Source organism: Conger conger, chromosome 19, assembly GCF_963514075.1.
Source record: "Conger conger chromosome 19, fConCon1.1, whole genome shotgun sequence".
Lineage (NCBI taxonomy): Eukaryota > Metazoa > Chordata > Actinopteri > Anguilliformes > Congridae > Conger > Conger conger.
In genome coordinates this window covers 2,779,271-2,790,293 of record NC_083778.1, presented here as the reverse complement: position 1 = coordinate 2,790,293, position 11,023 = coordinate 2,779,271, and the positions used below count along the sequence as shown (strand labels likewise).

Genomic DNA, 11,023 nt, shown 5'->3' with positions numbered 1-11,023 from the left:
TCATGTGAATAGAAAACATGTACTGTGCAGTCCGTAAGTATTTGGACAGTGACACATTGTTTTTTTACGTTTCCGGTCTGTACTCCCGCAAACAAACAGTTGAAAGAAAACAATAAAAATGTTTATTCAAGTGCTGATATCACAATCACTACTGGTCATTGAAAGCAATGAAATGAATTGAAATTTTGAAAAAGAAAACATTCCGAAAAACCTGGTTCAACCTGCCACCTAATCATCCCCTGATTCAATTGGAAGGTGGGTGCTACACATCGGTGGTGTTTGATGATGATCTATCCATCCGACATGCTCTTCTAGCTTAGCCTTCCTGTCAAAAGGAGAGGAGACATCATTATCGTGAGAAGCTGTGTCATGGCTATAGGTGTGAGAGTTGTGTCATGGCTATAGGTGTGAGAGTTGTGTCATGGCTATAGGTGTGAGAAGCTGTGTCATGGCTATAGGTGTGAGAGTTGTGTCATGGCTATAGGTGTGAGAGTTGTGTCATGACTATAGGTGTGAGAGTTGTGTCATGGCTATAGGTGTAACATGGTGGTGTGGTGAATAGGTACCAGGCCTGGGGCCTTTCTGTGTGGAGTCTGTATGTTCTCCCCGTGTCTGTGTGGAGTTTGCATGTTCTCCCCGTGCCCCCATTGTCAAAGTCCACAGTATTCAAGACTGCAGCATGCAGTCCATTTACACAAGGGCGGCCTGTAGTGTAGTGGTTAAGGTAAATGACTGGGACACACAAGGTCAGTGGTTCTAATCCCGGTATAGCCACAAGGCCCTTAACACTGCATTGCTCCAGGGGAGGACTGTCTCCTGCTTAGTCTGATCAACTGTACGTCGCTCTGGATAAGTCTGCCAAATGCCAATAATGTAATGTAATGTAATGTAACTTTGTGAGTGCTGTGCCTCACAAAAAGCCTTCAGGGTTACAGGAGTGGTTTCCGCAAACTGATTGGAAGCACTGGCTTGTTTTGCTCTGTTTTTGAAGAGGCTTGTAGTTTTACCGCTGGTTTATGTTCATTCAAATTAAAATTAATACACACCATGCACATACATTAACTACACTCACACCCACATCCACAAAACTCCCTCACCCTTCTCTCTCTCTCTCTCTCTCTCTCTCTCTCTCTCTCTCTCTCTCTCTCTCTCTCTCTCTCTCTCTCTCACACACACACACTCACACACATACTCCTCTTGTTGTTCTCAGCAGAGTGCCGCAGACTCCATTACACATAAAAAAAGCTGTCAAAAGACAGCAGTCGCATCGTTAGCGGCGCCGAAGCTAAGGCTGCGGCTTCTCCGGCACGTCAACACACAACTAAGGAGCCTTCTGACGAGAAACTCCTCGTCTGCACGCCTGCCTCCTATTCGCGCAGCTTAGAGAAGCAGGTTTTTCTTTTTCTGCTGCTAAAGCGGCAAAGTGAATAACATCGCTCGCGGCTGACTTGTGTTTTAAGGCGGGAGGGGCGCACAGCTCATTGAGCTCGAGATGAGGTTTGAGAGCCCGGAGCACATTTAGCTGATATGCACTTACTCGACTAAAGCTCGGTGTGATTCATGCCTCTCCCCCGGCTCCTGTATCGTGTTAAATTGGAGCTTCTGTTTCACCTGCAAGCACCTCAGGAGATAACGGATGAACGCTGTCCAAAACGTGTCCAAAACACTCGGAAAACATCCCCACGCGGGCGAAAACGAAGATACACGACACTTTTTAGACACGAGGCAATTCTTCATTTTAAAACTGACGGTCCCGTAGCTGGTTTAATAGGGCGTTTGCTTCTATGTGTGTTTGTGTGTGCGCGCGCGTGCTGAAATTACTTATTTGGAGTAAGTTATTTCCCTAATTAAGGTGGTTTCTTGACACAATATGCGTTATATTTTCGTGTTTTAATGAGATCAGCAAATGTAGCCGTTATGAGTAAAAATTGTTTCTCAGAACAGATCTAGCCTACCCGTTATTTTCTTGACATGTCATTATATTTGCAAATGGGTTTCCTTGAAAACCAGTTGAGGTACTCTAGGCTGAACAGTAGAAAAATATGAACAGTGGTAGAAACAGCACAATAAATGTTGTTTGTCTAATGAAACAACACACTCTAATTAGACCACGAGGAAGCTTTAGTCCTGATCAAAATAGCTGCAGTTGGAGTGATTATAATTTGCTGGATACACGTGGGCTCTAAAGATTTTCTGAATGGCCCACGATAAACGGTAAAATCGGTCACGGTAAAATAATTTCAATAATTAGGTTTCTGTCACTCACATTACGATTCTCGTTTGACTTGCACTCGTCCGCTCGAAACTCTGAGGCTTGGAATTCACCATAAAGATAATAAGCATTCGGAAATTGGGGAAAATGGACTAAAATGTATTAAAATTGTCGAATCAACGGTACGTAACTTTGGATCAAAGCAACAGCTAAATAACTAAATAACATTAATGTAAAGTAATGAACTTATAATGGTCTAGATATGAGTAAACGTTTCAATCAGAATGTTCTAAACCAAAAAGAAAGAAAAAAAGAAACCACATGGAAAACCTTAACTTACATTACATGTGTTTATATCCACGGTAAATAAGATCAGTGTGCCGTGGCTATATTACTGGGTGACGTTCGTGGTTTTCTGGAACCCGCGAGGCATTGTGACGTGAACGGACCCACCGTACAGAGCGCGTATCCCACACAGACCGTGTATCCCACACAGACCGTGTATCCCACACAGAGCGCGTATCCCACACAGAGCGCGTATCCCACACAGACCGTGTATCCCACACAGAGCGCGTATCCCACACAGACCGTGTATCCCACACAGACCGTGTATCCCACACAGAGCGCGTATCCCACACAGACCGTGTATCCCACACAGACCGTGTATCCCACACAGACCGTGTATCCCACACAGAGCGCGTATCCCACACAGAGCGCGTATCCCACACAGACCGTGTATCCCACACAGACCGTGTATCCCACACAGAGCGCGTATCCCACACAGACCGTGTATCCCACACAGACCGTGTATCCCACACAGACCGTGTATCCCACACAGAGCGCGTATCCCACACAGAGCGCGTATCCCACACAGACCGTGTATCCCACACAGAGCGCGTATCCCACACAGAGCGCGTATCCCACACAGAGCGTGTATCCCACACAGACCGTGTATCCCACACAGAGCGCGTATCCCACACAGACCGTTCCGCCGAAAGGAGGCTAGCTGAGATTCACTTCACCGCTTCATTCGACTCTCCTCCTTTCTTCGAGAGATATTAAAGTAGCGCGTCTCAGACTTTTTTTTTTTTGTCACAATATTGTAATAGGATCCTCGATAAGGGGAGCATACGTAATTAAAATTGGTCCGCGCAATGGTAGATGTATCTATAAATAGCTATATATAGTGGCTTTATCCAAAGCGCTATACAATTATTACTGCGCATTCATCCATACCACGGCAATTGGTTGCCATGCAAGGCGTCTTGCTCAGGGACACTTTGACACACCCAGGGTAGGATCAAACCAGCAACCCTCCGACTGTTCTTACCGCCTGAGCTAAAGTTGCCCTGAGTGTTGCTGTCACAGTGTGAGATTCAAACCTGAAGACTTGTGGGTTGCAATCCACCCTCATGCATTCCAGCCTCCGACACCGTGCCATGGAGGGCCATGTGTGCAAGTTCTTATTCCAGATTTATATTATAAAATTAGTTTAATAATTTGCTGTGGGTTCCCACATACTGTATATACAATAAACACGTTGCCATAGTGTCTCAACTGTTGCTTATGTCCAGTGCTTTAATCCCCTCGCTCCCAACTGCTATGAAATCCAGAGTGCCATATTGCACACTCAGCCCTGTACCTTTTCCATCCATCCATCCATTATCTGAACCCGCTTATCCCGATCAGGGTCGCAGGGGGGCTGGAGCCTATCCCAGCATACATTGGGCGAAAGGCAGGAATACACCCGGGACAGGTCGCCAGTCCATCGCAGGGCACACACACCATTCACTCACACACTCATGCCTACGGGCAATTTAGACTCTCCAATCGGCCTAACCTGCATGTCTTTGGACTGTGGGAGGAAACCGGAGTACCCGGAGGAAACCCACGCAGACACGGGGAGAACATGCAAACTCCGCACAGAGAGGCCCCGGCCGACGGGGATTCGAACCCAGGACCTCCTTGCTGTGAGGCGGCAGTGCTACCCACTGCACCATCCGTGCCGCCGGCCCTGTACCTTTTCAACCAATCAAAATGACTACTATTGTTTTTAGGCCCCTATTAAAACCCTGCTAAATTTTCTCAATTTTCTCAACCAAAGCCAAAACCCCCCTGGGATTTGGGTGGAGATCACGTCATGTTGAGCTGAAAGGGTTAATGCGGTCATGGTTACGGCTGAGTGAGTAATTGGAATCGATGGCGGCAGCATTAATAGGTTGGACTGAAAACCTGCAACACACGGCCCTCCATGGCAACTAGTCCCAGTCCTCCCTAGCAACAAGTCTGAGACATTATCACATGACATTATTGGCATTTGGCAGACGCTCTTATCCAGAGCGACGTACAGTTGATTAGACTAAGCAGGAGACAATCCTCCCCTGGAGCGATGCAAGGTTAAGGGGCCCTGCTTAGTCTACTGCTTAGTCTAATCAACAGTAAGTCACTTTGGATAAGAGCACCAGCTAAATAACTGTAATGAATGAATATCTTCTGGAAATATTGCAGGCTGTTTCAGTTTGTGCCTTAGTGTTTCTAAAAAGGTTATAAATAGTGTGAATGAACGGGGTGGCATCATGAATGAACATGTATCCACAACGGAGATCTTTCGGTTTGGGTTCGGGGACCGTGCTCCGCTAACACCAAGCGATTTGTATTTGTATGTCTGATTGAACTGGGAAAATGAGACGTGTGTCTGTGTGCTTCAGACCCGAGGACTGAAACAGCCCTTCCACACACACACACACACACACACACACACACACACACACACACACACACACACACACTGTGTGCTTCAGACCTGAGGACTGAAACAGCCCTTCCACACACAGTGTGGCTATATTAAATATATTATATGAACAGAAGTGTATGAAGCAGCTACCTCTGAAATATAAATCCCTTCATCATTCATAACAAATATTTGACTGAAATCCGCAGGCAGATTAATAACGAGTTAACGTTTTAAGATCCCTCGTCTGGCTGTGGACCGTGAGGGAGCTGAGATCCCTCGTCCGGGGGCGTTCTGTAGCGCAGTGGTTACGCAAGGTTGGTGGTTCGATCCCCGGTGTAGCCACAATAAGATCCGCACAGCCGTTGGGCCCTTGAGCAAGGCCCTTAACCCTGCATTGCTCCAGGGGAGGATTGTCTCCTGCTTAGTCTAATTAACTGTACGAATCGTCTGTGTTTCCAAAATGGCCGCCGTGCGCTGTCACAGACGGGCTCTGCCGATTCGCTCCTGCGTACCGATTCATGGTGATGTGTCGCGCTTCCATTGCCGTAAAACCCTCAAACGACGTACGCAGAACTTAGCTCAGCGGTTCCAAAATGTTGGGTCGGGACCCCAAGTGGGGTCACCTGATTTGAAGATGGGGTCTTTTTTGGATTTAAAAAAGGCCTGTCTGTAAAATATGAGCATGAATCTGAAGATCCCAATGACTGAACTATAACAAAGTGTAATGCATGAGAGGCCATGGTATAAATCGTCATGGCCAGTACAGTCACAGGTAAAGGGTGTTGTTAGGCACAAGGTGTGTGTGTGTGTGGGATGATGGGGTCACGTAAAGGTGTGGACATTAATTTAGGGTCGCATCAGAAAAAAGTTTGGGAACCCCTGACTTGGCAACTGCCATAAGTCAGCCCCTGGTCGCGCCATAAGACCTCAGCAATGTTTCAACAAAGTATGTGCAGCTATTTTTCCATGACGCAGGTGCAAACTGCCCTTTTCTGCCTGTAGTCTCAATGGATTCTGCTACATTGTGTTACAGTCTGGATTCTGTGTACACCGATCAGCCACAACATTAAAACCACCTGCTTAAACCACCTGTTTTATTTTTCATGATTAGAAATGATTTAAACTGTATGAACTTGAAATTTTTAAATGAAAATTGAAATCTTGTAAGGTCATTAGAGGGGGGGGGGTGCATTGTTTTGTTATTTAAATATCTTGGTACATACTGGTGTTCAGGACGACGTCTATCTTTACAGATACTCCAGGACCTTTCTCATATGTTAAAAAAAAGACCATCTACCATATTCTCAAACCCTTCTCCTCTCCATTGTAATTACCTGGTACTGCATGTGGGGAAACTTATGTAGGAATAGATCCTATGCATTTTGAAATATGCCGGGTGGTCTTTATTTCTGTTTTTTACTCAGTACAGTACACACTGACAAATGGCTGAATAGTGGCTGGGAGTAAGAAACCACCCAAGTCAACAGACACGCCAATTCAGCCACCGCAGGACTGAATACACGACAGCCTCACTGGTAGGTGTCACTTCTTGTGTAAAATAGCATTCCTGATCACGGTCTGGACTGGGATGAAAAGTCATCACAGCAAAGGTTCTGGGTTCAGTCTGTCTTCCCTAAATCCATAAGATTTTATTTATGTATTTTGTTTGTTTCATGTATGTCTGTCCGCTGTTCCTAAATAAACATGATCTCCTGTCGAACTTTGTGTTTTTCTTACACCGCACAATGAGATATACCAGGCCCTCACCTTCAGCTGCCCTGCAGGGCCTGTGCCGGCTTCTCCAAAATGGCCGCCGTTGGCTGTTACAAAATGGCCGCCGTTGGCTGTCCCAGAAGAGCTCATCTGAGGAAGCTCCAGTGTCATAAGAAAAATGAATGTCTGAAAGAGGAAAAGGACATTCTTCGGTTCACAGTGAGGTGTGGGGCAAATGTGAGGCAGGAGCAATTGAGAAAGGGCCTATGTCAGGGGTCATGAAATCACGGCCCTCAAGTTACGAGAACTTTTCCACCCTCCCTTTGCCTGTGAAGACCAATTAACAGCACTAATTGTTCAGCTAATTACCTGGGAGAAAAGAAAACCAGGGCCGGATTTAGAGCCGAGGTTGCTGATCGATGCAATAGTCATATCTACAGTACATTCAATCAAAAGCAACATCCCAAATTCATACATTCTCAGTGTTATGAACCGTTACGATTACAACGAACCATTGCCGTTATCATCACCAACATCTTCATCATCATCATCATCATCATTATGATCATCACAATCTTCAACAAGGATCAAATAGGATACGTGATTCATCAAACTATAACCCCAGCAGAAAAATAATGCACCAAGATTATGAAGTCTCCTTGAGGAATGAATTACTGACTAATGGAAAGCAAAGTGATGATTTTATTTTGGACTTTGCATCTTGTTCGCTTGTCGTGCCGTTCAGAGTAGAGCGATGTATCCGACACTCTCTGGTACAGCATGGCTAATGTTGCAGGAAGGATTATATTAAATGTGTACATGTCTGCATGTGCACTGTGTTCCTCTCGCATTCTTTACTGCATCAGTGCACTCTTCCTCACACAAATATAGACATGACCTCAAAAAATGTTTTCCTTACAGATGAAGGCAAATCTTATGAACAATGAGGTCATGCACACACAGACACACACACACACACACACACACATCCACACACAGACAAACAAACACACACATAGACAAACACACAAACACCGAGGCAAACACACACACACATACAGACTAACACACAACCACACACACAACCACACACACACACACACACACACACACACAAACACTCACACACACGAATGAACACACAAAACAGCCTTTAGAGGGATTGCAGGAAAGACCCACGCCATAAAAGGGAGAGGAACTCTTTGACCAGCCACCCAGGGAATTTGAAGATAGGAGAGTCTTAAGAATAAAGAGTAAAGCAAAGACTGTATTTGAATTTTATCGCCTGGAGCCAACATGTCCCCGAAAGCTCTGACTGATAACTGTGAGGGCCGGTAACTTTATTTAAATATTTTTTTAATATTAGCGATTCTTATTAACGTCACACACCGGCGCTTCAGTTGCATAGCAACAGAAGGCAGAGCAGCGCGGAGCACCGAATTCTGCATAGAACAGCGGTATTCCTTACCCCCGCTCTTATGCATCACCGGTGGGGGGGTATGTATCTTCAGGGAAGCGAACTAAAATGCGGCCAGACTCCGCAGAGAGACGCGTTGTAAACAGTGGCTGCGTAAGCTTAAGTCGCATGAAATCAGCGTTCCGCTCACTACGATGTTGCGTTACATTTATCGTCGGAGATCGGAATTTCCCGGTTGAACTGACCGACTTGAACTGTTATCAACCTGGCAAGTGTGTAACCACATGAACTGTCCGCATTCTGCACTGACCCAACGGCAGAAACATACCACTCATTAACTGTCCTCCAGTCTAGCTACATTGGTAGCTAATGTTTTTTTGTGGTATTTCTTACATTTTCTCAAATAACTTTTGCCCAGAGAACGATGTGTGCCTCTGTGGGTGCTGCCGTTGTTGTGTGACGTCAGACAACTGCTTCACCTGAAGTCGGGGAAGATTGATTTGTCCCGAGTTCACAAGCAGGAATTCCGACTTTGAGTGACGTCCTATTGCACTTTTCCTAGTAGGAGGTTGGAAAAACTCGACTTCAGAGTTATCTGGAACAAAGCACAAAACAGTCAATTCTGACCGTCCAATGTGGGTCAGATCACCTCTGAAAGTCTCTGTGTGACGTCTTTCATGTTTAATCTCAGAGCCGCGGCCCAACCCATTCTATTCGGCTACAAGCACAGACATCACCCCTCATAAATATAGAATCCATCCGGTGTAAAGCACACAGCTTGACTCCAGCTGCTGTTCTTTTTGTTATGATTATCACAATAGAGACCGCATTACGTTTTTTTTTTCTTTTGAGAACGTATCTAAACCGGGACCGGCGGCGCACAGCAGAAATATCCTCCGTAACGTCTAATTACAGAGATAATCGCGTAAACGGAGGGAAGGTTGATTATTTTCAGCGCGAAACAAAATCTGAGATCTGATCCGACAGGGGCGAATAAGATCTGCATGTGAATTAAAAACCCCGGTTTTGACGCAATTGGTACTCGATTAAGCAAACTGTTCGCCCTGTGTTTTTGCAATCTTATCCGTCGCGCTCGGGCGGGATTTATTTAGTACAAAATCGGAAGAACGGGCTCGTGGGTAAACCAAAAAAAGATGAAACAGAATTCAAAGGAAGCGAAAAAACAAACAAACAAAAAAACATCTGCAATCTTTTTCATTTGGCGTGACAAAAAGAGTCAGTCGGCTGGATTATTCCAAATTCCAGAACAGCCTCCAAGTGCTCAATTGGGTTTATATCTGATAACTGGGAACTGAAAAGAACTAAAGTTAACGGCATGCTACTCAAACGGGTGAACGATATTGCGGAGTGTGGACTGCACCTCGTCCTCTTTTTACCTGCGTCTGAAATAGAGGCTTGAACATGGACTGAAGACGGTTGTTTAGTAGGCATACCGTGAAGTAACAACTGACATTAACCTTACATTCTAATGGTATGAGTGTATCCAAACCCAGCCAGGAAACTTCACCTCTATGGCATTACAGAACCGGTGGTACACTTAACAATTGGTCCTTTGTTTCCGGTTATTGTGGACTAACTTTATAGCTGGGGTGCTTAACAAGGGCTAATCCGTTTCAGGATTTTGTGCCAACTTCTATTCTTAATTATTTAATCGACTCAATCACATCTTATCTCACATGTGTGTGAGTACCGGCTACAGCGGCAGACTGCAAGTGTGTCCTGGTGATTTTACTGTGCTCAAGTACAGGCTTGAACCAGAGGCATTTATAGAGCTGTCAGCAAAGTAAAAACAAGGCAATTGGTTGGAACAAAAACCAGAAGGCAGATCGGCCCTCCAGGACCGGAGTTGTGCACCCCTGCTTTATAGCTAAATAATAACTGAGTCAAGGGCATTTTTGAAAAATAATTTATTTGTATTAACCCTCCTATTATGTTTGGGGTAAATTTGACCCCATTCAGTGCTTGACATCTTTCAAAAGCCAGTTAAATTTGTTTCAAATTGATACTGAAGGATTTTTTCAAATTTGGTGGGATTAAATGGTAAACGTGCAAAAAACATACTGTTATGCTAAGTCTTGTATACACTTTGCACACAAATGTGTTGTGTGGGGTTCTTTTGACCCTCTGTAACTGTATAAAACATACAACCATTTTTATTTTCATCTCAGATTTCTTTGCGAATGATTCACTTTCCCGCACAGGTGCCACACTTTCACTTCCTGTACCTCAGGCTCTAAAATGAGATGTTTATTCATACTCACAAATAAAAGGCTAGTCATATTGGGAACAATAAGAAGGCGACAAACAAAGTGTCAACATTTTTCAATTACAATAACTGTGTGTGTATTTAAACTGTCGGGCTCAATTAGACCCCAAACGAAAAAGCAGTCAGGGTTGAAAGGACTGCTGAGTATACAATGTAATCTGCAGATGCTAGAGGATCTGTCAGTTCCTGTGGCTTGTGTGGAACAGCTGTGGAATCAGCAAGCTCAATCCGAGTGCTGTTTAAGTCCTCAGGTCTGAAGCACACAGTGTGTGTGTGTGTGTGTGTGTGTGTGGAAGGGCTGTTTCAGTCCTCAGGTCTGAAGCACACAGTGTGTGTGTGTGTGTGTGTGGAAGGGCTGTTTCAGTCCTCAGGTCTGAAGCACACAGTGTGTGTGTGTGTGGAAGGGCTGTTTCAGTCCTCAGGTCTGAAGCACACAGTGTGTGTGTGTGTGTGCGGAAGGGCTGTTTATTTCAGAGGTAGCCGCTTCTTTTGTGGTATCTTTCTGTCTGTTCTGGGCTCATTCCAATCGCTTATTCTTCATCTTTCCCTCCTTACTCCGCCCAGCGGAGGAAAAGTGGCAAGAAAAAGAAGTGAAGATGGGGAAACCGAGAAAAAAAAACTTGAATTAGGCGAACGGAATGCCCTCGCTCCTTCAAACGG

The 11,023-nt window shown here is 45.0% G+C and overlaps 1 long non-coding RNA gene across 1 annotated transcript; it reads right to left on the bottom strand.

The window, feature by feature from the left end:
• Positions 1-201: 201 nt before the first annotated feature.
• Positions 202-8,507, bottom strand: LOC133118991 (uncharacterized). The gene is made up of 3 exons (XR_009706468.1): positions 8,128-8,507; positions 6,714-6,845; positions 202-325 (listed from the first exon to the last, which is right to left on the bottom strand). It is a non-coding gene; the product is annotated as an uncharacterized LOC133118991 (long non-coding RNA).
• Between the last annotated feature and the right edge of the window lie 2,516 nt (positions 8,508-11,023).